Below are 25606 nucleotides of genomic sequence, written 5' to 3'. Positions count from 1 at the left end.
GAATGTGATGTGTGAAGTGTGGTGTGAACGTGTGCAAAATGAAAAGTAAAAGGCCATGGGACTTTGGAAAGCGACGATTTGGCCAAATGAAATTTTAAAAAGGGTTTTTTGAATATGAAAACGGAGTCGCCACTTGGTATAGATTTGGGGTGTACCAAGTCACCCAAAAAGTGTTTTTTTTTTCTTTTTAAAGGACAAAGTAGTAAAACCCTTTTTAAAACGACTCCTAGTCCACGTAAGCCAAAGAAAGAGGTTCGGGAGTCACGTTTGACAAAGGGGAAGGCAAGGATAGAATCCAAGGCACCCCTTTGACCTAGCCAAGGCTAGTTGCGCGACTTAACCTTACCTTTCCTAGTTTTCTACCCAATGTATGTTCGCACGTTGGATATGACTATATGAATGCAAAACGGAAAGAAAAATGCAATCCTAGATTCTACGATGTCTCTTGTGAGGCCTTTGGTCCCAAACCACATGAATTGTGGCGGCCAACAAAGGAAAACCTCATAGAAGTCGATTAATGCAAATGAGATTCAAGTGCGCAAGTGTGAAAGTGTATGAAAGATGCAAGCAATGCAAGTGCAAGTGTGCGAAATTGTATAAAAAATCCAAGTGTTTGTGTGCAAGTGTATGAAAAGGTGCTCGTGTGGAATTGTATGAAAAATCCAAGTGTTTGTGTGCAAGTGTATGAAAAGGTGCATGTGTGAAAATAGGAAGAGAAAATAAAAGTGTAATGAGGGTATAGAATGATTTGTGTAATGTAGAAGTCAAAAGTGTAATGTAGAATGCATGAGCCTAGGGAATGCAAGCAAGACGGGTATGAGGATGGACTCCTAACTTTTCGACTTGATTTTCCTTTTGATTAGAAGGCAAAACTAGCGTGCTAAGGCTATCGATTAGCCACACTCGCTCGTTTCCCTTATCAGAAGGGGACACTCAAGCAAAATGAACCCTATAGCTAGTATGGGATGCAAAACCTAAAATGAGGGGAAAAGGGAATCGAGGAGCATGCCAGATGATAAAATTAAGAAAAAAATGCATGATATGTAGTGAACAGGCAAATAATGCATTAATGAAAAACAAAGGAAAAATCCTATTGGGTCTAGCGTTGGACTAGCCCTTTCTATGAATTCCTAATGAAATAATGAGCCACAACTAGCGTTGGACTAGTGCGGTGACGTACACTCATCCATTCCATTCATTCATGGTTATGAAAGCAAGTAGACATGCCAAAACGCTTGTAAACACGTAACACGTAGCACTTAGCATGCTCGACTAGATGCAAGAGCCTACTAAAGCAATTAAACATATAGCAACAAAGGCAAGCAACCAAGGGGAAGGGGAAATGGACCAGATGCTCTCCGAGCCCTATCTATTACAAGCCAAGAGGTGTACACATACCCCATAAAAGCATAAAGGGAAAGGGGAAGTGGACCAGATGCTCTCCGAGCACTATCTATTACAAGCCAAGAGGTGTACACATACCCCATAAAAGCATAAAGGGGAAGGGGAAATGGACCAGATGCTCTCCGAGCCCTATCTATTACAAGCCAAGAGGTGTACACATACCCCATAAAACTTAAATAAAAGTAAAAGCAAGTAAATGCATGCAAGGAGGTAAGGAAAGCGAAGTAGACATGCATATTCACATAACACGTAGGAGCACGTAGGGTCAAATGAAGTGCAAATAAAGGGGTAGAATGTACCTCCCTTGAATCGACGCCCTAATGTAGTGAGGTTACTAATTTACCCTCCAAAATAATAAAAAGGTCAAGGTACCACTTAAATTATCAAATAAATCAGAGAAAATGGAAACAAACGTCAAATAAAAATTAAAGAGGTCCAATGGGCCAATTTGTTACTATTATAAACACTAAAGGACTAAAAACATAAAATAAAATTAAGAATCTAAGGTGAAACTTACCAAATCAAACTAGAAAATTCACAAAAAGGTAAACGATGAGCAATTCACTAGTAGCTAAACAACCAAATGCCAAAGAATCCAAAAGAATCAAATTAACTGCAAGTCTAGGAAAAAGAAATTATTAGACCCTTCAAATTCATTCTACAACCCCTTAAGTATCTACCCAAAACAAATCAAGATGTATTAAAGAGGAAATGGCATGTTAGGAGGACAAAATTAATTAAGTTTTCCAATTAATTGGGCCATGGAAGCATTAGATAAAAGCTAAGGGGTTGGAGTGCAATTTTTGGAAACATTTTTCATGCAGATTCATGCAACAACACGCAGAAGGCTTCTATTCTCATTGCTAGTTTCTGCAAAATTCAGCCACAATCTTTCATCCATTTCAACATGCAAACGAATTCACCAAACCAAGATTTCAACTATCAATTATTAACTGAATCAAACACAAGATTTAAATGTGCAAACAAGGTGATGAAACCCACTTATAAGCTCTTGCCGAATAAAACATGACACTAATGCAGCAAAATAACGTGAGAAAAACTTCTGCAATTTTCTTATTCAGTCATCAGCAATTAAACAGAACCCAAACACACCACTTGTTTCTAAGATTCCAAACCTAAACACAAGGCTTTCAACTAGGCAACAAATCATCATCCAAACAAACAAAACAAAAAAAACTTAGCAAGATTCCAGTGCAAAAAATGAAATACATCCGGCAAGTTGGAAGATCTGGAAAACATATGAAACTGGTTCAACAAGTCTTGGTTTGCTCGGCTTTGATGAACTCCTCAGACAGACCTCAAAACAGGTAAACAAAGATAAAACAAAACAAAATGCAGCAAAGGAAAAGTAAAACCTGCGCAAGCTGCTGCAACATGACCAAGAGCTTTGAGCTCGTTGCAGCAGACTTTGTGCGCAGGTTTCTGCAACTAACTAAGAAAGAAACCAGCTGCATTTCATTTCCAAACTCAGATTAAGGAACTAACCATGTAACCAACCCAGACCAAACAAACAAAACTCAGCAAAACATCATGCAGAAATTCTGGAAAACATACGCGCAAAACTGGTTTGACAACCTGAAACATTCATTTTCCAGCAAGCATTAGATCCTAAATCAGGAACTCTAGCCCCCAAACATGCGAACCCAGCATCAAACTTCAATCTAAACCAGAGCCTACACTTCTCACTTTGCATCATTAAAATTCTGGATTTCAAACACAAAAATTGGAGAAAAAGGGAAGCAAACGTTGGAATAACATTCTGAAAAATTTTCCAGCTTTCAATTCTCTTCTGCTATTTACTTTAAAAAAACCGAGACATGTTTGAAACAAAAACAGTAAGTCTATGGATTCATCCATTAAACCCCCCCCCCCCCAATGCCATGACCTTTAACGCATGCAGCCAACCTCAAACACAATCATCTATACTCCAAAAGGGCTACTCACAATCACCGAAAACAAAATGCAGCAAAGAATCCTGCTTGGAGTGGTTAAAGTTTCAGCATTTTCATGGTAACGTCTACTGCCATAACAAACCAGAAACTTGCAAGAAACAACCAAAGGAAGTTTGGAACAAAACTAAGCATACTATACTACCGACACTTCACAGAATCGATCACACGAACCAGGAGAAAACAAAATCAGAAACGATGGTCGCACAAATCTGATAAAAGGAAGAGCATCTGCAATTTCCTGGGCTCGCTTGTCGCAAACAATCAATCATAAACACAAAAGCCTCTTAAGTTCATCATAGAACCCCCACTGAGGAATCCAAAGTACTATCTCTAAACCCCAGGTCAAATACCCCACACGTTCCTCTAACATGAATCAAGACAGGAAACACAAAAAAAATCCAAACTTGGCATGGGTTATGGACTGAAATACCTTCGGTAAGGATCTGGTGGTGATGGAGAACTGAAGTGATGGCAGTCGTGGAGGCTAATAGTTCCGACAGCTCCTCTGCTTCTTGGGGAAGTAGTGCCAGACCTCTTCTCCTCTTTGCTCTCTCCCCCTTTCAGTTATGGTTGGGAAAAGATCGAAACTTTCTCCTCTTCCTCGCTTTCTTTTGGTTTCAATCCTTTTCTCCCTCTTTAGCCGTTAACCTCCTCTATGCTTCCCTCCACGGTCATCTCTCCTCCTCTTACACTAGCTCTCTGTGCTTTGTTTTTGCCCTGAAAACCCCTTCTCTCCAAAACCTTCGCTCAGTTTTTCTTTTAGCCCGTCTGACTTTCCAAAAACCTCCCTTCCGGCTGCTGCTCCTTGTCCCCTTTTATATGGAACCCAAAGACCCTTAAACCCTCCACTGAATGGTCAGGATGAAGGCCAGCCTCTGCCTTCATCCTGCCCTTCAGTGGCACGCACGAAACTAGCCCTTTGCAAGCTGCCAAAAATGCAGCTTGCAGGGCGCGATCATTCTCTCTTTTTTTTTTTTTTTTTTTTTTGAAAACAACTTGAAGATTACAAAAAATATAAATAATAAAATAACAATAACAATAATAACAAAATTACACAAACCAGGTAATAATAATAATAACAAAACAAAAATAATTTTAAACAAAAGAAACTAAACAAAAATGGCCATTTTTAAAATTTCCAATTTTTCATTTTTCATCATTTTCTTTTTCTCAAAATAACTTAATAAAAATAACTAAAGTGCCCAAAGATTGAATTTAAAGAAATAAACATATTTTTGTGAACAAATTTTCCTTTTTCCTTTTTCTCTTTTTCTCATTTTATGATTTTTCATTTTCATTTTTCTTTCAAGAAAGCATTGAATAAAAACAAAATGACTAAAATGATTTTTCTTTTCTTTCTAAAAACTCTATAAACTTAAAAACTAAAAAAAAACTAAAAACTAAAATCTAAAACTTAAAAGTGATTAAAAACCTGAAATGACAAAATAAAAACTGAATAGACAAACTAAAAGGGCAAAATGAATAAAACTAAAATAAAATAACAATTAAAAATGCAAAACACACAACAATGAACTAAATGCAAGCGATCTAAAATAAAAATCATGAAGTAAATTATTCAAAATTTGGTGTCTACAGTTTGCCCCTCTTTGTCTGAGTTTTGAAAAAACTTGAGACAAAGAAGTGGACACCAAATACTTACCTGTGTTATTTGGCTGCAAAAGGATTCCAATGAACAAGAATTTGAAAAAAACGGGACTGACCCGAACATGAATGTAAAAACAGGATAGACCCGAACAGAAATGTAAAATTGGGATAGACCCACGGGATAGACCCGAACAGAAATTTAAATTAGATGAATTGAAGTGAGATGGAGTGTTGGTGGGATGAAAACACGCACATTAGTGAGATAGGCTCGATGCTAACGGCGGTAGGATGAAAACGCGCACGTTAGTGAGATAGACTCGATGCTAACGGCAGTAGAAATAAAACACGCACGTTAGTGAGATAGACTCGATGCTAACGGCAGTAGAAATAAAACACGCACGTTAGTGAGATAGACTCGATGCTAACGGCGGTAGGATGAAAACACGCACATTAGTGAGATAGACTCGATGCTAACGGCGGTTGAAGTAAAACACGCACGTTAGTGAGATAGACTCGATGCTAACGGCAGTAGGATGAAAACACGCACATTAGTGAGATAGACTCGATGCTAACGGCGGTTGAAGTAAAACACGCACGTTAGTGAGATAAACTCGATGCTAACTGCGGTTGAAGTAAAACACGCACATTAGTGAGATAGACTCGATGCTAACGGCGGTAGAATGAAAACACGCACGTTAGTGAGATAGACTCGATGCTAACGGCGGTTGAAGTAAACACGCACATTAGTGAGATAGACTCGATGCTAACGGCGGTTGAAATGAAAACACGCACGTTAGTGAGATAGACTCTGCTAACGGCGGTAGAATGAAAACACGCACGTTAGTGAGATAGACTCGATGCTAACGGCGGTTGATTTGAAGTAAAACACGCACGTTAGTGAGATAGACTCGATGCTAACGGCAGTAGAAATAAAACACGCACGTTAGTGAGATAGACTCGATGCTAACGGCGGTTGAATTAAAACCAATCCCAACATGACTTTTGTGAAGTTGGCGGCACAAAATCCAGGCCCAACGTGATCTGGTGAATGGTCAGCAGGATAAGACCCAATCCTGCCATCCAATTGGTCAAGAAATTGGATTTGATCTGTCAAGATATAAGAAATTAAATTTTGATTTTCCAAGAAACAAAAATTTGAACTTGATTTTCGATTTTTGACTTTTGAATTTTTCTGATTTTTCGAGAGAATTTTTTTTCAAAAATAATTTGCCCCAGTGTAGGGCCCTTTTCCCTTCTTTCTTTCCTTTTTCTTCGGCATCGGCCTTCCACATCGCCAGATGCTTTTCGTCGACTTCAACTGTGAATACCTGCACAGGGGGCTTACATGCACTCAAATTTTCAAGAAAAAGGCAGCGTGATTGATTTGAAAGTCTTGCTTGAGTCTTTGACGAAATCCTCAAATGGACTATAAAAAATTTGCCCCAGTGTGGGCTTATTTTGTGAAATCTTGCGAATAAAAATTTTGCCCCAGTATGGGCCCATTTGATTGCAAACAATTGGTTTGGATGACTTTCCATTTATGCGAACACTATAAGAAAGAAAATTTCATGATGAATTTCTCAAAATAATGCCAAATTACAAAGGATTTCTTCCTTACCTTAGCATCGAAGCTTTGGGTAATGGCGTTATTTCTGATTTGGAAATGGGAGGTCAAGATTTGTCTTATTCATGTGCTCAGATGGTATGTAACCCCTTCTATACCACATCTTGGTGAAAGCAAAGAGTTTATCATCCTTATTTCTTAAGAAAACGTAGTCCACATACGAGCTTTATAGGCTTGCAATAACACGGATGGAAACGATAGCTAAAACATGAAAAAACTGGTTGTTCCCTTATGATCACAAATGATTGATGGATTTCTTACGAGCATAGTCGTCACTTTGGATTGTCATGAAGGAATAAGTCAACGACGGACTTTATGAGCTTGTAATGTGGCTTGAAAACGATAGCTAAAGAATAAAACTTTCAAGGACATTACACCACAGATCGCATTTTTCAACATTGCCTTCATCTGGACTCCAGATTCTTGGACTTTGTTTGACTTTTTATCATCACCCAACAGGGTCTTTCAACATCAAATCTTTTTGCATCTTTCTTTTGCATTCATTTCGCTCGTTTTTCTTTTCTTTTTCCCTCTTTTCAGAAATACCTTCTCGGGGTTTCATATGAAGAGCAGTGTCAACCTCACGCCAAATCAATTCAGAAATACAGCTAAAATTTTCGACATCAGAAATTTTCTTAACAGGGTCATTGCTAAGAACAGAAGTCAGGGCTTTCGGCTTTTGTAATGGGGTCAGGTGGGGTGCTTAGAAAGGTTAAGGCTTGAAAACGGATTTCAAGAGTGGTTTGAAGAATCTGAGATCGCATTGTTGCGCCAACCCTATTTCAGGGTTAAATCAAAATCTGCCTCAGTTTTTGCTCAATTGAGGCTTTTCACTTTCATTTTTCTTTTTCCTTTTGACTTTTCGGCCTTTTTGCCATTCTTTGAAATTTCACAAAACTTGCCCCAGTTTACTTTTGAACTGAGGTTCTCTTTTCTTCTTTTGCCTTTTGATTTTGTGGGTTTTCACTTTTTCGCTTCTTGAAATTTTCTTTTTCAACCCAACTTGCCCCAGTGTGGGGTTTGCGATTCTCAGGGGGTGCCAAATGAAGTATTTTATTCTGAAGGCTCAAAAGGGATAACTAGGGATAGAATGTTTGATTGGAAAAGAAGATGGCCTGACTTGTATTCCGTTCCTTACAATAACTCTGAAAGGAAATTTTCGCTAATGCGAAATTTTTTGCGTGTATCTGAATTAACTGACTGAGGAAGACCCTTGTTCGTCCATATTTGTGAAACGTAGGCGATCCGTGCGGACAAAACTCTTCCCTTTCTTTCTTCTTCTTTTTTTCAAACCTGGACCCCAAGTGGAATCAAATTTCCCCAATTTGCGGTTCCCTCCTTATTCTAGCATTTTTGCTTTTCTCTTTTTTCAAAATTCCCCAATCTCCTTCCCCAATGTGGGGTGCGATCATATGTGCAGTCGAAAAGAACCACCAATTTTTGCTCAAATGAGGATGCAAGGGATAAATAGTGTTTGGATTGTAGAAACGATGGCCAAAGTATCATTCTTACACTTCATGACAACCAAAGTAACGAAACGGTCATTGAAAATCCATTCCCCTATTTGATATTTGAAAATTTTCCAATATAGGGTAGAGATCATTAAGGCCTTTATTTGAAACGAAATTATTCTTTCATAGGCTCAAATGGGAGAGCAAGTGATAAAAATCTGTATAGGTAGTGAAACAAATGCTCAAAGTATCATTCCAAATTTTCAAAACAAACAAGAATAATGCACATTTTTGCTTTCACTTAGATGTGAATTGAATCCGGTTAAACCAATGGGGATTTTTCCAAGCAAAGAATGTCCCAATTTGCAATTTATCAATCAATGTGACTGATTTTATTTTGAGGTTAAATGAAGGAAAAAAGATATCTCATTGGGCCTTCTGAATGACCTCTTTTAATTCTGAACACTCTTATTGTGAATTTTCAGGTCGGAGGTTGAAAAAATCCCAATTTAGTCTTATTTCTTAAAATTCATCATGAAATCTCCAATGAATAAGAATAAAGAATGAAATGTACATAAATATACACAAAACAATGATTGTCCAAAAAGTTTATTGCTGAAAAAGTTTGAAACAAATTTTCTCATTCAATTACGATACAAGTGAGAAGAGAGAAACTTGTAAAGAGCTCCACATATACACTTTTTGTCTCCTTTTCAAATATACAAAATTTCCCTTTGGAAAACAATTACAACATCTCTCAGAGGGTTTTCATCGTAGGATCCACCCAAGAATCAAATAACACTTGTAATCTTCAAACTTTATTGGATTAAAATTATCATCAGATATAGAAGAACATTTTCGTCTTATTGAAATATTTTTATGAATGCAGGGGAGGGGGGAAACAAAAGAAAAATACCCCGAGTTAGTAGGCAAAACTGCAAAATCGGTATGCATGTCCTATGGGAGAACCCTTTTATGCCAAGGGTAGGCCTAGCATGAAAATGCAATCCTCCAGAGCAGGCACTATACAATACCTGACGGATCTGATCAACTCATTGAGTGAAAAATAATTTTGAAAAATGTGGCCATTGGAGTGACGGGAGATTTGTCAAAATGAGGACAACGTCCGAATAGATTGATCACCTTTGATCGGTACAAGATTTTGCAAAAACGCACGGGTTTTACCTTGACGAACTTCCTATCAAAGAGATTGGAATTCGTTGATTGGATGCAATGGACGGTTTTCTTCAAAAGTGACTAGATTTCCCAATTTGGAATTTGACAATGAAACCCCAATAGGGCGACAATTTATTTAAAATCGACCAAATTACCCTAAAAAGGGAAACAGGTCAAATGAATTGAATGAAATTTATCCAAAATTAATCAGATCACCCTAAAAAAGGGTAAATTGATCAAACAGATTGAACGAAATTTGATTTATTCAAAATCGGCTCGGTTGCCCTAAAAATGGGTAAATTGGTCAAATGAATGAAATTGAATTAGGGATTTATTCAAAAATCGGCCGAACGACCCTAAAAAGGGTAAATTGGTCAAAAGACCCTAAAAAGGGTAATTTGGTCAATTGAATTGATAATTTATTCAAAAGCGACCGAATGACCCTAAAAGGGTAAATTGGTCAAATGACCCTAAAAAGGGTAAATTGGTCAAATGAATTGACGATTTATTCAAAATTGACCGAATGACCCTAAAAGGGTAAATTGGTTAAATGAATTGATGATTTATTCAAAATCGACCATATCACCCAAAAAGGGTAAATTAGTCAAATGAATTGATTGAAATTGATGATTTATTGAATGAATTGGCGAAATGGATTGGTTGAATTGTCCGGCCATTGGTTATTTCAAAATTATTAAGGTGCATTAGTCTATGACCTTCTAAAAATCAAATTTTGGCCTCAATTTATTTATCGTCTCAACAGGAGGAATCATTTGTGAATTTCTTCAAATTAATGTCCTTCGCGCAAGGGATTTTTACCAATTTTGATAAAATGGCCAAAAAGTGATTATTAGATGCTCATATTCCAAAGATCACTCTATGAAAATGATCGGATCCTACCTTACCTTGTGCACTACCCCTTTGGATGGTACAAAATGTAAACGTGCAAGTCTCACTGGATTAAGTATCCGAGACACAAGGTGGCTTATTTCTAGCACGGGATCGCCTAAATGGCATTCCCTTTTCTAGGGTTTATGCATGATGCCATTTATCAAAGCGATGTAAATATGTGACAAATATGGCCTAAAGGATATAAATAATGCATCGGGGGAAAAAGGTCTAAAATGAAATGCACTTATTGAAAATTAAGTGTAATGACTGAAATTTAAACATGTGAGCTATCTGGTGGGTGAGTCACTAAAAGAGTGCCAAAAAGGCCTCTTATTGCTAAGGCAAATGAATGCAAGCCAAGAAAACAAAAGAAATGGTTAGTGCAATTGATAGTACACATAACACATTGGGAGCAATTAAGAAAAGAAATATAATAAAACAAGTAAAAGGGGTGGAACCCCTTCCCTCGTGCCTAATGTGCTTAAAATAGGGTGAGGCTGACTCTAACCTAGGAAAATGCTAATATGGATGCATGAGGCTGGGGTTTCACTAATGCCTAGACTCGATAAAGCTTCGGCTCCCAAGCCTTCGGACCTAAAGGCGAAGGGTCATCACTCCCAGGGCCTTCGATCGGTGGCTCGAGTGATCCCTTAGGTAGCGCTATGGGCGCAGAGCACACCATCCGCCTACCCAAGGCAATCGGTCCTAGTCCTACAAGGCGGTGTGGGATGGCGCCCACGAAAATAAAAATAAAATGGGATAAAGCAAGTAAACATGCACGTATGAAGTGTTTCCCTATTTTGAGGGAAGGGGTGAGAACCTCGCGAGGCTCTAAAGGTGACACACCCCCCCAAATGCAATGCAAGCGCGAGATAATCAAGTAAACAACATCCAATCAACCAATCACACATACGTGAGTGAGGGAATAGTTGGATACGCGCGCGAGGCAAAAGGCCCTAAAAATGAAAAATGCAACCCTAATATCCAAATGCAATGCATAGAAAGGGTAGAAAAGGGAAAAGAATGGCCAAGTCAAAATGCTTGGACCCACTTAGGAAGTCCCCAGTGGAGTCGCCAACTGTCGCGCCCCACTTTTCGAATGAAGTGAATGTGATGTGTGAAGTGTGGTGTGAACGTGTGCAAAATGAAAAGTAAAAGGCCATGGGACTTTGGAAAGCGACGATTTGGCCAAATGAAATTTTAAAAAGGGTTTTTTGAATATGAAAACGGAGTCGCCACTTGGTATAGATTTGGGGTGTACCAAGTCACCCAAAAAAGTGTTTTTTTTCTTTTTAAAGGACAAAGCAGTAAAACCCTTTTTAAAACGACTCCTAGTCCACGTAAGCCAAAGAAAGAGGTTCGGGAGTCACGTTTGACAAAGGGGAAGGCAAGGATAGAATCCAAGGCACCCCTTTGACCTAGCCAAGGCTAGTTGCGCGACTTAACCTTACCTTTCCTAGTTTTCTACCCAATGTATGTTCGCACGTTGGATATGACTATATGAATGCAAAACGGAAAGAAAAATGCAATCCTAGATTCTACGATGTCTCTTGTAAGGCCTTTGGTCCCAAACCACATGAATTGTGGCGGCCAACAAAGGAAAACCTCATAGAGGTCGATTAATGCAAATGAGATTCAAGTGCGCAAGTGTGAAAGTGTATGAAAGATGCAAGCAATGCAAGTGCAAGTGTGCGAAATTGTATAAAAAATCCAAGTGTTTGTGTGCAAGTGTATGAAAAGGTGCTCGTGTGGAATTGTATGAAAAATCCAAGTGTTTGTGTGCAAGTGTATGAAAAGGTGCATGTGTGAAAATAGGAAGAGAAAATAAAAGTGTAATGAGGGTATAGAATGATTTGTGTAATGTAGAAGTCAAAAGTGTAATGTAGAATGCATGAGCCTAGGGAATGCAAGCAAGACGGGTATGAGGATGGACTCCTAACTTTTCGACTTGATTTTCCTTTTGATTAGAAGGCAAAACTAGCGTGCTAAGGCTATCGATTAGCCACACTCGCTCGTTTCCCTTATCAGAAGGGGACACTCAAGCAAAATGAACCCTATAGCTAGTATGGGATGCAAAACCTAAAATGAGGGGAAAAGGGAATCGAGGAGCATGCCAGATGATAAAATTAAGAAAAAAAATGCATGATATGTAGTGAACAGGCAAATAATGCATTAATGAAAAACAAAGGAAAAATCCTATTGGGTCTAGCGTTGGACTAGCCCTTTCTATGAATTCCTAATGAAATAATGAGCCACAACTAGCGTTGGACTAGTGCGGTGACGTACACTCATCCATTCCATTCATTCATGGTTATGAAAGCAAGTAGACATGCCAAAACGCTTGTAAACACGTAACACGTAGCACTTAGCATGCTCGACTAGATGCAAGAGCCTACTAAAGCAATTAAACATGTAGCAACAAAGGCAAGCAACCAAGGGGAAGGGGAAATGGACCAGATGCTCTCCGAGCCCTATCTATTACAAGCCAAGAGGTGTACACATACCCCATAAAAGCATAAAGGGAAAGGGGAAGTGGACCAGATGCTCTCCGAGCACTATCTATTACAAGCCAAGAGGTGTACACATACCCCATAAAAGCATAAAGGGGAAGGGGAAATGGACCAGATGCTCTCCGAGCCCTATCTATTACAAGCCAAGAGGTGTACACATACCCCATAAAACTTAAATAAAAGTAAAAGCAAGTAAATGCATGCAAGGAGGTAAGGAAAGCGAAGTAGACATGCATATTCACATAACACGTAGGAGCACGTAGGGTCAAATGAAGTGCAAATAAAGGGGTAGAATGTACCTCCCTTGAATCGACGCCCTAATGTAGTGAGGTTACTAATTTACCCTCCAAAATAATAAAAAGGTCAAGGTACCACTTAAATTATCAAATAAATCAGAGAAAATGGAAACAAACGTCAAATAAAAATTAAAGAGGTCCAATGGGCCAATTTGTTACTATTATAAACACTAAAGGACTAAAAACATAAAATAAAATTAAGAATCTAAGGTGAAACTTACCAAATCAAACTAGAAAATTCACAAAAAGGTAAACGATGAGCAATTCACTAGTAGCTAAACAACCAAATGCCAAAGAATCCAAAAGAATCAAATTAACTGCAAGTCTAGGAAAAAGAAATTATTAGACCCTTCAAATTCATTCTACAACCCCTTAAGTATCTACCCAAAACAAATCAAGATGTATTAAAGAGGAAATGGCATGTTAGGAGGACAAAATTAATTAAGTTTTCCAATTAATTGGGCCATGGAAGCATTAGATAAAAGCTAAGGGGTTGGAGTGCAATTTTTGGAAACATTTTTCATGCAGATTCATGCAACAACACGCAGAAGGCTTCTATTCTCATTGCTAGTTTCTGCAAAATTCAGCCACAATCTTTCATCCATTTCAACATGCAAACGAATTCACCAAACCAAGATTTCAACTATCAATTATTAACTGAATCAAACACAAGATTTAAATGTGCAAACAAGGTGATGAAACCCACTTATAAGCTCTTGCCGAATAAAACATGACACTAATGCAGCAAAATAACGTGAGAAAAACTTCTGCAATTTTCTTATTCAGTCATCAGCAATTAAACAGAACCCAAACACACCACTTGTTTCTAAGATTCCAAACCTAAACACAAGGCTTTCAACTAGGCAACAAATCATCATCCAAACAAACAAAACAAAAAAAACTTAGCAAGATTCCAGTGCAAAAAATGAAATACATCCGGCAAGTTGGAAGATCTGGAAAACATATGAAACTGGTTCAACAAGTCTTGGTTTGCTCGGCTTTGATGAACTCCTCAGACAGACCTCAAAACAGGTAAACAAAGATAAAACAAAACAAAATGCAGCAAAGGAAAAGTAAAACCTGCGCAAGCTGCTGCAACATGACCAAGAGCTTTGAGCTCGTTGCAGCAGACTTTGTGCGCAGGTTTCTGCAACTAACTAAGAAAGAAACCAGCTGCATTTCATTTCCAAACTCAGATTAAGGAACTAACCATGTAACCAACCCAGACCAAACAAACAAAACTCAGCAAAACATCATGCAGAAATTCTGGAAAACATACGCGCAAAACTGGTTTGACAACCTGAAACATTCATTTTCCAGCAAGCATTAGATCCTAAATCAGGAACTCTAGCCCCCAAACATGCGAACCCAGCATCAAACTTCAATCTAAACCAGAGCCTACACTTCTCACTTTGCATCATTAAAATTCTGGATTTCAAACACAAAAATTGGAGAAAAAGGGAAGCAAACGTTGGAATAACATTCTGAAAAATTTTCCAGCTTTCAATTCTCTTCTGCTATTTACTTTAAAAAAACCGAGACATGTTTGAAACAAAAACAGTAAGTCTATGGATTCATCCATTAAACCCCCCCCCAATGCCATGACCTTTAACGCATGCAGCCAACCTCAAACACAATCATCTATACTCCAAAAGGGCTACTCACAATCACCGAAAACAAAATGCAGCAAAGGATCCTGCTTGGAGTGGTTAAAGTTTCAGCATTTTCATGGTAACGTCTACTGCCATAACAAACCAGAAACTTGCAAGAAACAACCAAAGGAAGTTTGGAACAAAACTAAGCATACTATACTACCGACACTTCACAGAATCGATCACACGAACCAGGAGAAAACAAAATCAGAAACGATGGTCGCACAAATCTGATAAAAGGAAGAGCATCTGCAATTTCCTGGGCTCGCTTGTCGCAAACAATCAATCATAAACACAAAAGCCTCTTAAGTTCATCATAGAACCCCCACTGAGGAATCCAAAGTACTATCTCTAAACCCCAGGTCAAATACCCCACACGTTCCTCTAACATGAATCAAGACAGGAAACACAAAAAAAATCCAAACTTGGCATGGGTTATGGACTGAAATACCTTCGGTAAGGATCTGGTGGTGATGGAGAACTGAAGTGATGGCAGTCGTGGAGGCTAATAGTTCCGACAGCTCCTCTGCTTCTTGGGGAAGTAGTGCCAGACCTCTTCTCCTCTTTGCTCTCTCCCCCTTTCAGTTATGGTTGGGAAAAGATCGAAACTTTCTCCTCTTCCTCGCTTTCTTTTGGTTTCAATCCTTTTCTCCCTCTTTAGCCGTTAACCTCCTCTATGCTTCCCTCCACGGTCATCTCTCCTCCTCTTACACTAGCTCTCTGTGCTTTGTTTTTGCCCTGAAAACCCCTTCTCTCCAAAACCTTCGCTCAGTTTTTCTTTTAGCCCGTCTGACTTTCCAAAAACCTCCCTTCCGGCTGCTGCTCCTTGTCCCCTTTTATATGGAACCCAAAGACCCTTAAACCCTCCACTGAATGGTCAGGATGAAGGCCAGCCTCTGCCTTCATCCTGCCCTTCAGTGGCACGCACGAAACTAGCCCTTTGCAAGCTGCCAAAAATGCAGCTTGCAGGCCGCGATCATTCTCTCTTTTTTTTTTTTTTTTTTTGAAAACAACTTGAAGATTACAAAAAATATAAATAATAAAATAACAATAACAATAATAACAAAATTACACAAACCAGGTAATAATAATAATAACAAAACAAAAATAATTTTAAACAAAAGAAACTAAACAAAAATGGCCATTTTTAAAATTCCCAATTTTTCATTTTTCTATCATTTTCTTTTTCTCAAAATAACTTAATAAAAATAACTAATGTGCCCAAAGATTGAATTTAAAGAAATAAACATATTTTTGTGAACGAATTTTCCTCTTTTTCCTTTTCCTCTTTTCTCATTTTTTATGATTTTTCATTTTCATTTTTCTTTCAAGAAAGCATTGAATAAAAACAAAATGACTAAAATGATTTTTCTTTTCTTTCTAAAAACTCTATAAACTTAAAAACTAAAAAAAAACTAAAAACTAAAATCTAAAACTTAAAAGTGATTAAAAACCTGAAATGACAAAATAAAAACTGAATAGACAAACTAAAAGGGCAAAATGAATAAAACTAAAATAAAAAAAACAATTAAAAATGCAAAACACACAACAATGAACTAAATGCAAGCGATCTAAAATAAAAATCATGAAGTAAATTATTCAAAATTTGGTGTCTACACTACCTATACAGGGTGACCTTCGAGGTGTACTCAGACCATAAAAGTTTTAGATACCTCTTCTCACAAAAGGAATTAAATATGAGGCAGCGACGGTGGATGGAATTTTTGGAGGATTACGACTGCACTATCAACTACCATCCGGGGAAGGCGAACGTGGTGGCTGATGCCTTAAGTCGCAAGGCCCAAGTAGCAGGGTTAATGATCAAAGAGTGGGATTTGTTAGAATCCGTTTGCGAGTGGAAACCCTACCTTGGGAGTCATAAGGTGGTTTTTGGTAATATTAAGGTAACATCCACCCTACTGGAGCGAATTAAAGAAGCACAAAAGGAGGATTCGATGGTGCGAAAGTGGGAAGAGAAGGTGGAAAAAGAGAAATCAACCATCTTCAACTTCAGTCCCGAGGGTATTCTAAAATACTGAAACTGAGTGGTAATGCCTAAAGATGAAATGTTAAAAACGGAGATTTTAGAGGAAACTCATCGGTCCAAGTATACGATCCATCCGGGTAGTAGCAAGATGTATCAAGACCTAAAAGGAGCATATTGGTGGGACAATATGAAGAAGAAAATCGCTTTGTATGTGCAGAAATGTCTTGTTTGCCAACAAGTCAAGGCGGAGCATCAAAAACCATCAGGCTTATTACAACCTCTTGAGATACCTGAGTGGAAGTGGGAAAACATCACAATGGATTTCGTTTCAGGTTTGCCGCGAACGCAACGAGGACACGATGCCGTTTGGGTGATCGTCGATCGATTAACCAAATCGGCTCATTTCTTGCTGGAGAAATTGGCTCAGGTGTACATGGACGAGATCGTAAGGCTACATGGCGTTCCTGTAAGCATCGTTTCAGACAGAGATCCCCATTTCGTATCTAGGTTTTGGCAAAAATTCCAAGAGACTCTGGGGACCAAACTCAACTTAAGCACCACCTATCACCCTCAGACGGATGGACAATCGGAGCGAACAATTCAAACTCTTAAGGACATGTTAAGGACCTGTATTCTGGATTTTGGGGGTAACTGGGGTCAACACATAACCTTAGTGGAGTTTGCGTACAATAACAGCTACCATTCGTCAATTCAAATGGCTCCATACAAGGCACTATATGGGAGGAAGTGCCGGTCACCGATTTACTGGGATGAAGTCGGCGAAAGGAAAGTTCTAGATCCAACGGCTATTCCATGGATGGAGGAGGCACGAGAAAAGGTCAAGTTGATACGACAAAAACTCCAAACAGCTCAAAGCCGACAAAAGAGCTACGCGGATAATCGAAGAAAAGACTTGGAGTTCGAAATTGGGGACCGTGTTTTCCTCAAGGTTACACCGTTACGGAGCATCACGGCGGGTAGAGGAAAGAAATTGCAACCGAGGTTCGTCGGACCTTTCAAGATTCTCCACAGGGTTGGTAAAGTCGCGTATCGGCTAGAACTGCCGTCGAGTCTATCTAGAATTCATGACGTCTTTCACGTCTCAATGCTCAAGAAGTACTATCCTGACCCGTCTCATATCTTACAACCAGAGGAAATCGAAATAGATGAATCGCTCACCTATGAAGAGAAACCTGTACAGTTACTTGACCGAAAAGTTAAAGAGCTGAGAAACAAACAAATTCCTTTGGTGAAGATATTGTGGAGAAACCATGGGGTAGAGGAAGCTAACTGGGAGGTGGAAGAAGAAATGCAAAAGAAATACCCTGAACTGTTCATGAATCAAGGTGAGAAATTTCGACGGCGAAATTCTTTTAAGGGGGAGAGAGTGTGAGAACCCATAATTCTCTTATTTTTCTAGGCTTTATTTTATTTAATTACATTCCTTTTATGTATTTTCTTTAGTAGAAAATTGTTTTAAATCATTTTTAGGGGTAAATATGATTTTTAAATTATTTTTTCAATATAAGTTGGTTCATGTGATTTTAGAAGTGTATGTTGGATGTGGGACCCACTAGTGCGGTAAGTTCGGTTAAATTCGGTCAATTAGGTTAAGTTGTGTATATCGGGATTAATTTACTAGGTGCTAAGAGATAATTAGGGGTTGCCTTAAGTGGATTATTGTTGGAGAGACAAAAGGATAACAATAAACAGAAAGGGGTGCTAGGTGGCACTTTTCTATTGGTCATGGACTTTGACCACTTTACTATCTTCACTAAATAAAACAAAAATTGACCCAAAATCCCTTCTTATTTCTTTCTTCTTGGCCGAGCCTCTTGGAGAGGAAAAGGAGAAAAAGCTTCCAATTTCTTCCTTCTATTTCTTGCTCAATCTCACAAACCAACCATTAGAACCTTGATTTACTCCATAAAAACCTCTCTCTTGGTAGGATTAAGGTGAGTGGTGAAGTGGTTTGAGGAGCAAAGGTGCTAAGGTGCTTCTTTTCTTGAGTTTTCAAGGTGAGTGGTTAAGGAATTTTTCCTTTGACCTTGATAATGTTCAATTAGTGATTGATAGTAGTTGAATAAGTGATTTTGTGGAGGAATTCTTGACTTTTGGTAGAGATTGGTGAATTTTATATTTATTCTTGATTTTTTATGTTTTTATATGTTTGGTATTGTGTGGCCATGGATGATGGCTTGGGATAGTCTAGAATGAAGCCATAGTACGTAAATTGTAGCTAATTGCGGAAAAATTCCACTTTGTGCGGAAAATTCCAGATTAGGGTTTCAATTAACCTCATTCTGCCTGGTACTGTTTCTCCTAGTTAGAGGCCGAATTAGCCTTGAGTTAAAACATAAAAGTTGTATAGAATGATGTTTTACAGTTTCCTGCAAAATTTCAACCCAATCGGAGCAAAGTAGCCTGTGAAAAGATCGAAATACCCCTGCTGCCATGTTTCTGTCCGAAACTGATAATCCGCTTCTGTAATTGGTCAGTTTGACTGGGAATACTTCTGATTTGGTGGTTAATGTCTTCTTAAGAAATATAACCCGGTGTATTATCTTTCCAACGCCCCTGGAATCACCTCCTTTGGACATCGGTAGCCTGAGTTACGGTCATTTAACCAGAATGCGGTTAGCTAACCTGTTTGTGCGATTCTGGTTTGGTACATTGAAAGTTTGACCTAGTTACACTAGAAACTGGATAGAGTGACCTTCTTCAACATTGTAGCCCTTTCTCTTAGCTTCGAAACGGTGTATTTTTTACCTCAATCTGACAAGTGTAGCTTCAGTTGTGTTAATTCCTCTAAGCAACAGCAAATCTACCTTTTTGTTTTCCAACCTAAACTTCATTTCCGCACATGCTCTAGTTGATTTTACACTTATACGTTCTATTTGGTCTTATGATAGTAGTATGTAGAATTGGTTTATGACTCGTATTTGGGTCTCATTGTGTTTACTTGTATGGGTTAGGGCGTGCCGGTGATGCTAGGCGCTCGTTGGACCGCAATCTGTGAAATCTTTTCCTTGCTTGATTAGTGAGTGTATTACTCACATACTTGTTACTTCATTGCTTCGCTATACTTGAAATCTATGGCTTGAATGCTTGTGTGTATTGATGAGCTTGGTTGAGTTAAGGGTGTACTTTATCACTCTTACACTCAATGGCTTATATGACTGGCTTATGTGACTGTTACTGTATCAAGTGAATGTCTTTGAATATACTTGAATTGGTGTCGTTTGGACATGTATCCAACGACTCTTACTGTTTACTCTGAGCTCAACCCTATTGGTAGTCGATTGACTCGAGCCAGCAAGGGCATGGTCGACGAGATTGATAAGCCGTAGGGACTGTTTTTATGGAATCATTGGGTATGAGACCCTTGATTCTGGTATACTCGAGTATTACCAATGTAAACTGAATGGAGTTCGGGCCCGGTAGGGGTATGTGAGGTGGATGGAAATTGGCGAAAGTGGGGTCTACAGTATTGGTTACTTCTTTAAGCGTTGACGGAGGGTCAACGGGGCGAGATCAAGTACGGCAAGCGAGGAAAAGGGCTCTTGAGAGCCGCCCGTATCCTTTTACTGAATTTAATGTCCTCAAAAGTTGAGTTTCCAGCTTTGATAGTGGAATCTGCTTTGTTCTGACCAGTGTAATTCTTCCATGTTAGAGGCCGAATCAGGCTTAGATCAAAACATTAAATTGTATGAAATGATGTTATATAGCTGCCTGTAAAATTTCAGCTCAATCAGAGTACTGTATCATGTGAAATGACTGAAATACCCCTGACTGCCAAATGTTCTTTTCAGCAGGCAGTTTTGAGATTTCACAGGTTTGGTTTCATTTTTCACTTTGATCCGTATCAAATCAGCATTTGGCCAAAACATGAAAGTTTTAACCCTATGTTTCAGCTTTCGAACGCATCTGAAAATGCCTCAATCGGAATTTTTTATTGCCATTTAAATTCAGTGCTTATAACTAGACTGATAATGAATTCTGGTTCTGTAATTTGCAAATTCGACCTAGATCAAATGCGAACTGGGTTGAGTTGTCTTCGTGAAAGTTGTAACTCTTTGTCTTAACTTCGAAATGGTATAAGGTGCACCCCAATCCGATAAGTGTAGTTTTGATGGTGACCAAAATGCTAAGAGACGTCAAACCTGTGATTTTGGTAATTGTCTTAAACATTAGTTCCGGTCCATTTTCTAGCATTGTTTTGTAATTGAATGACATTGAGCCTATTGAAGGGCTATTGTGGTTAGATTATTTGTGTATGATTTTGGGGCTGAATTGAGAAAAATAATGAAGTCATAAATGGTTGGAAAATAGGTAAACACAAAGGGCGTGCTGCCCAAATTTGCACTTGAGAGCTAGGTAGATGTAAGTGCGACTTGAGTAAGGATTTGAGAACGAATATCACTTGAATCATTTAGGATATTCAAGTCTTCTTTCATAAAGGTATATAAGTTAGAATTCTGTCGAAACTTGTACCCTTGGAAAAATGAAATTTACGACTAATAGAAATACATTTTCCTCGTTTCTTCGACTCAAATGGTATTTCAAAGTATAATTGTTTCAAAGTTTTACAGTTTGAAAAGTGAGCAAGAGTTTTACGAATATTCTCTAAATGAGTGTCAATTACTTGATTCTTATTAAACGAAACGTTTAAGTTTCGAACTTTAGTTGATTTTCAAAGCTCGTCAACGATATTTTATCGCAGATTTGGACTCCCAACAAGGAGTAATACCTGACCGTGACTCGTAAAGGCACTACATCTTTGGTGAGTACTTGCGAATAGCTAATTAAACTTGACATTTGTGTTTAATACTTGACCAATGTGATTACATGATATATGAGTGGATTGATAGGGCAAGAGTGTACTTTATCGCACTTGCCCTAATGTGATATATTCTTGTTCAATGATTCCAATTGAATTGATATGCATGCGTATGAATAGTATCTTGTCTGGAATTCCTGAAACCCTGTGGCTAGTTGGTCGAGTCGAGCCAGCAAGGGCTTGGTCGATTCACTAACGAACATTGGGTCATTAGTTTTGTCGAGTGGAGTGTTATCTCCTCGACTAATCGATATACTCGAGTATTACCACCAGTGTTTATTGAGGATTTTGGGCCCAATAGGGGGTTTGGTTGGTGGACGGAGATTGTAGCTAAGTGGTGCTCTATTGGATTGGTTCCTTTACTTGAAAATTGACGGAGTGTCAACTACTACTTGATCAAGCCACTACAAGAAATTTGGTCATTAGTGACAACAATATGTCATCACAAGACATAGAAATGTTGTCACTAATGACTTTTATTGACGACTTTTGAGTCGTCACAGAGTCGTCACTATATCTCCGTCGGTAAAAGTATATAGTGACAACACAAAAAGTCGTCAGTGAATGGTTGTCATTAGTGACAACATTATGAAAGAGTTTTATTGACGACTTGGCATGTTGTCAGAGATGTATTGATCAAGGTTGTCACTGAAAAGTGTCAGAAGTTGTCACTTATATGATATACTTATTGACAACATTTCTTGTCACAATTGAAGTTTGGAGTTTGTGACAAGCTTTGTTGTCACAAAGAGTTTTTTATTCTTGTTATGCAACAGCTCTTTTTTGTCATTAGTGATCTTTAACATTGTCAGCTCCATTTCAATAAACTCACAATTTAGCATGGTAAATTATTTATCTAAAATAAATAGAAAGAAGTAATCTAAACAATTGATAATCAAAAGTAGTTGTTGCATTAGGCTACATGCCAATATAGCATATTCAGTACTCAAATGTCATATTGAGGTGCACATTACCCAACAAAGGTCTATAAAAGTAACATTGTGCCCAAATATCACATATTCATAAGGTACGTTTACAAAAGGAATTAAGTTCAAGAAACCAAAGAACATCCAAGCGAACCCTTGCATGAGAAATTGCGACTTTGTCTTCAACGTCCTTCAGTCATTGCTATAGACAGCTCCCAAAATTTTGTTTAAATAGCATTTATCTGTAATAAAGTAGTAAAACAAGTAGATAAATGGAGGATTAAAACACTGAAGGAGAAGTAACAATACTTAGGTTGCTTAGCTAAAATATGCAATCCAATAAGAACCTCAATAATTAAAGCCGTACATTCAAAATCAACCCCAAATAAAACCAAAATCAGCCCCAGAAAATCAAAATCAGCCCCGAACTATTGCACAAAATCAGCTCAAGAAATAAGTACTGCTATTAAACTTCAGCTTCAAAAGAATAATATAACAAGTTGATAATGCAACAAGCACTACTATAAGTACTGCTATGAGCAATATAACCAATTGATAAGACTACAAGCACAACACTAAAGGAAAAGCAACTTTGATTCGCTTGCTTAGCTAAACATTCAAATAAACTAAACTGAACTAAACCAAAACAATCCAAAGTAATGCATAGCAGAGGATACAACATGTCCAGTATGATAACCAAAGTAATGTGGATCACGATACAAGGTGTCAAGCTATCCATTCATATAGGAGAAACTGAGGCAATGTGTACCTCATTTATATAAGAGAAATTGATGCAATGGGTATCGTGAGAAAGATGTCTATGGGTTGCTCAATCTTTACAACCCATTTCTCCAAACCACTAGAGGATGAATACATGGAGTGGTACTGCATAAACAATATTAACATTATCAAAATCATTATACCCAAATTACTCAAATCACAAAAACAACTAAAAGCTACTGAAAAGCATTGGCATTGCCGTGTAAATGCTTGTTAAAGCAGTAAATACTGTAAATTGCAAGACTTAATAGCTACCATCCAAGGTCATAACTCATCACTATCCTAGCTTGTGCTCAAACACATTACCTCAATAACACCATCATATCATACAAAAACTCAAATCACTTCAATATTTCAAAACAACATATGCTAAGCTTAGAGAGCACAAATTTCTGTAATGAAAGATCCAAAGTTCAAAACTTTCAAAGTCAAATAAGAGAACTTTAAAAGCAGCAAATTAAAGAAAAACAATTAAGTCACCTCTTCGATAATCTTCGTTGCCACTCTATCTTTAACACTCCCTCCTAGCTTCAAGAATTCAGTATTGCTTCAAATCTAACAAAGTAAATACTCGTCATCAATTCAAGTAAATAATAAGCTGAACATAACTATGAAAAATAATATGTTTGTTGAGAAAAAAATTACCTCATAGCCAGTGGCATCAGATAGGCTATTGATTTATCAGGTACATTTATTTTTCAAGAAAGAAAAACAAGCACCCTATCCTCTTTACCATATCCTATTTTATGCCCTAAGGTAGAATACTCTGAAAACCATTTCAAATTACACTTCAAATCACAAACTACTCCTAAGTATAAACTACTTTGCCATACTTAAGTAACCAAAACTGAATTGCATGGAGAAATAAAAGATAATTAAGGTAAGAACATAGATGATAATTGGAACCAAAAAGCACAGGAATTACCCATCCACAATGGCATAACATATGTATAAACTACTTCACCATACTTAAGTAACCAAAGTTAAATTGCACGGATCACAAACAAAAGTTGAACTAATCTTTCTCTATTTTCTGTGGGCATTCTCCTATAGATTTGTACAAGTAGGAACGCGAGGGAAAAATTTGACTGTGGTAATAGAAGAAATCAGAGCATTACTGTTCCTCACTGCTTCTTTGCTAACATTTTTATGAGCCCCTTGATAATTTTACCAAACCACATCAAATTCAAGATAGAAAGAGCGCAAGGCACAACAAATACTAGAAAATAACCAACTGAATGCATCTGGATGACCTGACTATAGTGAATGTAAACATGGTGAAACATGCAAACAAACAACAAAATCCTTGCCATCAGCCAGCCAAAAAAAAATAAAGACACCATTAATTAGGTAGACATTGGACCTCTTCAATCCAGAAATATCAAGATGCCATCTCATGTTGATTTCTGGGGTAGTCATTTCTGATATGAGGACCATGAATGTATAAAGCTGCCCCTCCCCAGTAAATACAAAATATGCACAGAAACTTCGAAAATACTGTGATGGACAAGAAAATTTCTGATATTCCATCTTTTCTTAAGCAAGAAAATTTGAGATTTCCAGTTGTGTGAACTTCAACAAGTGTCTTCAAATAAAGAAAAAGGCTCTCTGGGTGAGAGTGTAACTGAGAAATTAGCATCAGAGTTTGTGCAAAATTACCTGTCTAATTTGACCAGATCACCAATCCTTGAAAAGACTGCTGCTTGGAAGGCTTCTGAATCAGTCTCGCTCAGTCGCTGCAACATATCATGGATAAAAGAAAAGGCATGAATGGATTCATCTACAGCTTTTATATAACTATCCAATGCAGCAATGTACTGACATCTGTTTGAATGAATTAAGCCGCAGACCTGAACAAGGTCATAAAAACATTACAATCGACTTATTCGATATCCATGGATTTGCCTAACAATGGATATTATTTTCATCAGCATGTGAAATACCTGGTGAAACTGACATCTTTCACACAAATGCAACAGGTAAGGAGCATCCCAATCTGTGTCAGGTACAACCTCTAAAAGTGTAAGCAATTGCTTCTCTATTCTTTTGTGGATCTCAATATTCTGCCTAGAGACACTAGGTGAAAAGCTAATTTCTGATGTCAAATACTCCAAATTTTGACTTAAAATATCTCTAGAGACCTTTGCTCTTTCACAGGCAACATAATAAGTAATAAACTCAATTATGTGACCTGCATCTTTCTTTGAAGGCCAAGTCTCCAATGAACTACAATCGTCACTGCTAGTAGAACCACCCTTTTGGAAGTAGCTTGCTTCAAGGATAAGAGACAGAACATCTACTAATTTCTTTAACTCGTCAACTAACCGTTAGCCAATCTTGGCATAACAACATAGCAATAGGATTGGCAGCAACCAACCCCTTCCCCTGCAACTTTTTTGTGGGATCAAGACATACAACAGAAGGATTTTAAAACCTACAATTTTCTAAATAAGAATAAAGCAATAAATATTTTGAGGTAAATGAATATGCT

At 37.9% G+C, this 25606-nt stretch overlaps 1 long non-coding RNA gene across 1 annotated transcript; it reads right to left on the bottom strand.

Annotated features, from left to right (window-relative positions):
• Window positions 1-23129: 23129 nt before the first annotated feature.
• Window positions 23130-23846, bottom strand: LOC113767362. Its single transcript, XR_003468012.1, has 3 exons — window positions 23761-23846; window positions 23596-23670; window positions 23130-23220 (listed from the first exon to the last, which is right to left on the bottom strand). It is a non-coding gene; the product is annotated as an uncharacterized LOC113767362 (long non-coding RNA).
• Between the last annotated feature and the right edge of the window lie 1760 nt (window positions 23847-25606).

This window comes from Coffea eugenioides, chromosome 4, assembly GCF_003713205.1.
Source record: "Coffea eugenioides isolate CCC68of chromosome 4, Ceug_1.0, whole genome shotgun sequence".
NCBI classification, from domain to species: Eukaryota; Viridiplantae; Streptophyta; class Magnoliopsida; order Gentianales; family Rubiaceae; genus Coffea; species Coffea eugenioides.
Note: the sequence above shows the minus strand (reverse complement) of the source record. Positions and strands in the feature narration are given on the sequence as shown.